Source organism: Ochotona princeps, chromosome 6, assembly GCF_030435755.1.
Source record: "Ochotona princeps isolate mOchPri1 chromosome 6, mOchPri1.hap1, whole genome shotgun sequence".
In the NCBI taxonomy this organism is placed as follows: Eukaryota; Metazoa; Chordata; class Mammalia; order Lagomorpha; family Ochotonidae; genus Ochotona; species Ochotona princeps.
Window position 1 is genome coordinate 32,298,684 of NC_080837.1, and position 6,502 is coordinate 32,305,185.

General features: G+C 36.9%; 1 protein-coding gene across 1 annotated transcript in view; it reads right to left on the minus strand.

The window, feature by feature from the left end:
* The window catches only part of SEMA6D (semaphorin 6D), a 393,639-nt gene extending 390,078 nt beyond the window's left edge, over nucleotides 1–3,561 (minus strand). Inside the window, exon 1 of the mRNA XM_058665903.1 lies at nucleotides 3,479–3,561. The gene's annotated coding sequence lies outside the window, so the exon portion shown is untranslated. The remainder of the gene's footprint in view (nucleotides 1–3,478) is intronic.
* Nucleotides 3,562–6,502: the final 2,941 nt, after the last annotated feature.

Here is a 6,502-nt window from a genome sequence, read left to right on the forward strand (position 1 = left end):
TCAGGGATGACCTTGGGATGGGATGCAAATGTTAGCCTTAACAATATAAACCCATGATACTCTGCGTTGTTATTTTACATGTCAGCCAATTTCTCTGACCCACATCTATTATGTTAACATTCTTATCTACCTCTATGAATGAAAATTTGGACCATTATGCTTAACTTCATCCATTATTTATAGTCCTTGATTGCTTCTAGCATTAATACATGAAGAGGGAAGTCTGGAAGATTTTCTATGTTACTCATAATTGTTGGAATTTCCTGTTTGTTATTTAGATTATATTTTCTGATGATTATGGCTTATTCTTTAAGAACATGTGACCAGCAGTTCTTTACAAACGCAAAAACTAGGATGGTGAAGAAAACTGTGACTTTTAATCCAAGCCATCCCTACCCTCCATCTCCACCACCTAAATTTCTATTGATTGTAAACAGCATCTATAATGAAACAGAGTCAGGGAGTAAACTCAGGGCTATAGGGGTATATTTGTCTTACAGATTAAACACTTGAAGCAGGATTTATGGAAGCAAAGCCCTGTGGGTCAATAATTTAAAAAAAAATCTGTACTGTAAATAAGCAAAAGACTTTCCAAGGTGTGAAGGAGAAGAGAAAGGAGACCGAAGTGGTGGAGGATAAGGGCAGGAAGATAAGTAGATTCTGGTTTGATTTAAAAAAAAATCGTCTACTTCCGAAGAGGACTGAATGGCTGATTCACCTTGAGGCACACAGGCAGGGAAGATACTGCAAGCAATTCTCCAAAAGTTCCCACAGGTCTCCTACTGGGGTAATTCTAAGACTTTTTGGAGAATCACAGAGCAGTTCAGATGTAAACTTCAATGACTGACTTCCCTGTTGTTAGAATTTATGAAAAAAGACATGTATATCAGAGGTCAGACCCACCAAAAGCCCTTGTTCAATTGGGAGAAATAGCCTAGATCAGTGAACATACTTTTTTGACACAGCATTCAAAGGACACAGTGCAGTTCATGAGCAATGGCATTTCTAGCAATACTACATCCTGTTAGCGATCTGACATTCCTCAGGGTGTAACTGTTTTACCATGTTTGCTCTGGGCACATCAACAAAGGAGCAGAACGATTACCCATCTCGACTGACAGTGAAAAACTAAGGTTCAACATCTGAAAACACAAATCTCAAAAGCAAAACAGAAAAAACTTCTCTAACTAAATCAGCTACTTTTCAGGATTAGGAATGATGGCCATTGTCCTACTATGCTGCCCTGCTAAACCAATATATTCTTCCTCAAACAATCTTTATCTGGGCAACAAAGAGTCCTCAGAGCCCAGAAACCAGTCAGGACATCCTCCTTGATTCTCTACAGACATTAGGAATTCCAGGTTAAGTTAAAAAATATTCTCTGTTCTAAATGATGCAGAACCATTTAACATCATTTACTTGGCTTCTTTGATGGGATTTACTCTTCCTACCTGAAAAGCATAAACTGAATGTAGCGCTCAGAACAATGACTCCTGTGGTCCAGAACTGACTTAGTGACCACTTCCACTTATGATTCATGAAGCCCAATTATATGTATGTTTCTCTTCCTCCTCATATGGATCAGTCTTTGGGATTTTTAAGAAGCTCTGTTCAGTTTCACTCTAGCTTTTTGTTCCGTGCGATTTGATGACTCTTTGATTAGGATGCCATCTTAAATATATATGACAAGCACATGGCTTGTGTATGAGAACTAGGGTTTAATGGTAGCCCCTCCAAAAGCAATTGTAAGCCATGAAATAAAACATGAAACACAAGTACAAAGCTATTTAATTTCAAGAAGGATGTGATATTCATATAAAAGAAACCATAATGGCACATTCATTTATTTTTATATATGTGAAAGTGTAAGTTTGTGTTATCAGTTCCAGATATCAGTTTAAGTAATGCACTTTCCAGACTATTTCACAATCATTGTTCCATCGATCCATAAATAGATTTTGAGAATACAAGCTGTTAGACTAAAAGTTACTTCAGTAATGTTACTGAATAAAGCAGCTAGGCAATTTGGGAGGAATATCTGAGAATGTTAGAATGCTGAATAGTCAAAATACATTGTTCAAAAATTCACAGATGTAAGCTACACGAAAATGGAAAAACTGGATGGCTAAATCACATTTTACCCTATATGCCATGAACTTGCTATAAGACCACATAAAATTGGAGACTCAGAAAATATAGAAAATATATTAGAATGGTAGACTGCAGAAAACTGAATAAGCTGAGGATAGCTTTGCCCTGTGAAGATCTGGGTCAACTTCAAGTTCATAATGGAATTGGTATTATTTTTGAATTTAGCCTATTACATTTATTCACTAAGAGTCCAATGAATCCATTAGGGCCTAGATGATTTTCTTTAGTTTTGTTTACATACATCATGGCGAAATATCCACTTTTATTGGAGATATGTGCCCCAACTGTAATATATACAGATGTTTAACTATTAATATTTAATATATTTTACCTTCAGATTTAATACTAAGTGCACATTATATGTACTCATATAGAGAGAAGTAGACATCTGTTTTTCAAAATAATCTTTCCATAATGCAGTTTTCCAGTCATCTGATAAAAGCTTCGTTTATTTTTACAAATTATATAATTACTTCCCATTTATTTAAAGTTCACAGAGTGAGAAAAAAGAGATTTCATCTGCTGGTTCACTCCCAAAATGCCTTCAGCAGACAGCGGAAGACCAGGCCAGAGCTGGGGACTTCCAACCCATCTGGACCTACACATGGGTGGAAGAGACTCTACCTGAACCAACATCTGCTGCTTCCCAGGTGTAAATTAGAAGGAAGGTGGAATCATAAGTGAACGCAAACATTCAGGTACGGACTGCAGAACTACACAAGTAGTATCTTAATGCACCAAACTCCCACCGTTAAGGCGCTCTGTATATCAGGATACACAGGCATGCCTTTGAGGAGAGCAAACATCCAGTGTGTGAAGATACATGCTATTCAAATCAGAGATTCTTCATTTGCATGCAACCATCTAATTATCTATAAATTTTTTTTTAATTAGAAAGCTAATCTTCGGACCTAGTTCAGGGCAAGAGTGCTCCCTCTGGAATTAGAGACTGAATCATTTACACTTTTTTTTTTCTCCACACTGACCTTAAATTTTCTTTTCCATAATGCTCTGATAATCCTCTTTTGTTAACAGACACAATTTCACTGTTCACCATAGAAAGTATTTTCTCTACTCAGTCCAATTAGGCAGACATAAATATTTCTTAGTCTCCCTATTTTTAACAATCCCCAAAACACTATGCTGAATACTTACAGGTTATGGGTTCTCTTGTGTTTACCATGATTTTTTGTAATAATTAAATAGAGTTACATATTGTCAGAAAAAAAGGAATATACTCAAACAACTCATTTCCATGCCTAGTGCAAAGAGCTAGAACCTAGTAATGTTTAATGTCCTTCACTATTATTATATCTTAAAATCTTACCACTGCAAGCAAATGTGAAAATCCTTAAATTGCTGGCCTCAATGCTCGCATGTCAACTGGCATGTGCTCAGGTTGGAGATCCTGCCAAAAGTTAAAGGAAAACGTTTATGAGACAGAGCCTGATGGATGTTATTGTAATCCTGTATGGCCAGCACTGCTGGCAAGCTTGGTGTCTAAATGACTGCTGTTAGATAAGGCCTCTTCAACACAGCTAAATGCAACACATCGACAGATTTTCTATTTTTTCCCCTCTTGCCATAACTAAGAGAGTGATTATTGATCTCTACCTGGATGCTCCTATTCATAAATAGCCATTCATAAATACAAGCAGAAAGAAAAATGGTGCACTACATGGGTAGTTTTAACAAACTGCTACTGGGACATGGTCTCTACAGGGAAGAGAAAGTAACCAATACAGTTTCAATGAAGTTGGTGCTTATAACTGGACTGCCAAGTCTGGAAATTCTATGGCCCACACACCGGGTAGTGATGGGCAGTTTGGTTTTGAATGCTACACAAGAGTGAGTCCAAGACCCTCAAAACACTTTCTGTTCCCACTGAGGGAAGTTTCCATGTTCTCTCTATTGTTCTTGGCATGAGGTGTAGACTGATCTTGCACTGACTCTACATAGGGAACTACACCCTGAAGTGGGTATTCTCCGTACAAAACATGCCAGCCTATGGGAGCAGAAGCAAATCCAAATCCTAAAGGCAGCAGGGTAAAACAGCTGATTCCACGTCCCCAGAAGCTCGCTGAAGCCAGAGAAACCTTAGATCAGGAGTGGACAGGTCATAAGCCTTCAATGTGGGTCTACATTACTCAGCAGAGAGGAATCGTTCACTATCACAGGGATTCCAGGCTATTCTACAACTGGAGGATTCATGGAACAAACGTACCTGATTAACTACACAGTTTGGTCCAAAGTTACATCTATTCACTCACTTACTATGGATACATATGAGGATATTTCAAAAAGTCCATGGAAACTGGAATTGAAAATAAGTCGAGTGCAAATTTTTTTTTTCTAAATGGATATATTTGAGGTGTTTTCAAAATATTCATGGGACATATATGTTGTAAAAATGTACATACATCAAAAATATATTTGCACTTAAATCATTTTTAATTCCACCTTAAATGAATTTTGTGAAGGATGCTCCCATGTATATGGTCGGGGGTATAGAAAAATGTAAAGAGTTTCAGAGTCAGAAAATGCCAGGACCACAATTCTTATGTGCACATTCATGCTAATAGTACATGAAATTCTATGACTGATCTTGACAATGCAAAAGGTGGTTTTTATAAAAGATTTATTTATTTTTATTGGAAAAGCAGATTTGCTGAAAGAAGTGAAAAATTGATTCATCATCTATTGAACATTTTTTGAAATAATATAATTGATATTTCTATGTAACTAAAGCAGAATCAAAGATAACTAACTTAACGGATGGAATAAATTCAGTTGTAAATATTAAGATCAGAGTATATTTCAGGGTCCAAAACGGTAGCCTACTGACTGAGTCCTCACTCTGCATGTGCTGGTATCCCATATGGGTGTTGTTTGTGTCCTGGCTGCTCCACTTCTCCAATTTCTTGCTAGTGGCCTGGGAAAGCAGTGGAAGACGGCTCAAAGCCTCGGAACCATGCACCTATGTGCGAGATCTGGTGGAAAGATGTTGGCTCCTGACTTTGGATTAGCTCAGCTCCAGCTGCTGTGTCCATGTGGGGAATGAATTTGCAGATAAAGAATCTCTCTGTATCTCCTTGTCTCTGTAAATCTGACTTTCCAATAAAAACAAATTTTGTACCCCCACCCAAATGTTCGTTTTTAACTTTCAAAAGTTTGGCAAAACTTTAGTTTTGGAAGTAAGATTGCAATATGCTTAAATGTAAACGTTGGTTAAAAATGGAGAAAAAACGGGGACGTGTTATTATTGGAGTCCCCAGAATAGAGATGGGTGGGCCTACAGACTTTTGATCAGTTGAATGGATACCGGTATCAATGTGTGGGCAATTCATAAGTTGTTCCTATATTATTTTGATTCATTTCTCTGTGGAATATGGTGCAACAAACCTTTCAATTTTATCTGTAAAAAAAAAATTCAGGAAGCTCCTGAAAATTAAATACCACAGAGAAAAAAATGTAAACCCTTTACATCACCTACTCCTAGCTGTGTTATGGCTGCTCATCTCCTTGTATTACGACTGAGAAGAAAACTGATTTCTTTAAAACTGGAAAAAATACAAACTTTAGCCTAATGCAGGCAACAGTTTTTTTTTTTTTTTCTGAAGTTCGAATCCTGTATTTTCTTAAAATTTCAAAGAGCAATGAATCGTTCGGGATAATATCATTAGGATAATATTAAAGACTGAGATTATTTGGCCAAAACTGAGGATGGCAGTTTTAACGTGCACATGCATAAATGTTCTAAAAGTAAAAGTATGGATTCTTTGGCCCTGTTTCCTAAAGATTCTGAAGCAGCAGGGCTGGGATGGAGTCCAAGAATATACATTTTTCAAGAACAGGTCACTCTAATGCTTGTAACCCAAATGTTCCACTCAAGAACTAATTAGTAAAGGCTACCTTCAGCGCCAGTTAATTAGAAAACTTTTTCTGTTTTCACCAACCCCTTGTATTATGTAGCTATAGTTGATATAACTTGAGTGCTGAATTTAGCAGGAGTGTTCATAAGAGAAACAGCTGTGACATTTAAAAAAGGAGAACTGGTTTTTTAAAAAATCAGAAACTGTCATGAACAGAATAAGTGAGTATGATGTATTCACAATGCAAATTAAACCCTAAACTTGTTGCAGTTGTGTTTCATACGAATGAAGCTATTAAGTCAAAGACACCAGAGACACATTTTCCTACTCACACAAGTATGTTCCTTTAACATTTGGCCCCAACATCCACTTTGAGTAATAAAGTACTGCATGAGGGATGGATTTTAGTCGAAAATAGTAGAAAAAAAACCTCTCTCCCTTAAATAGTTGGCAAGTTTTATATGTTTGTGTGCAATGCA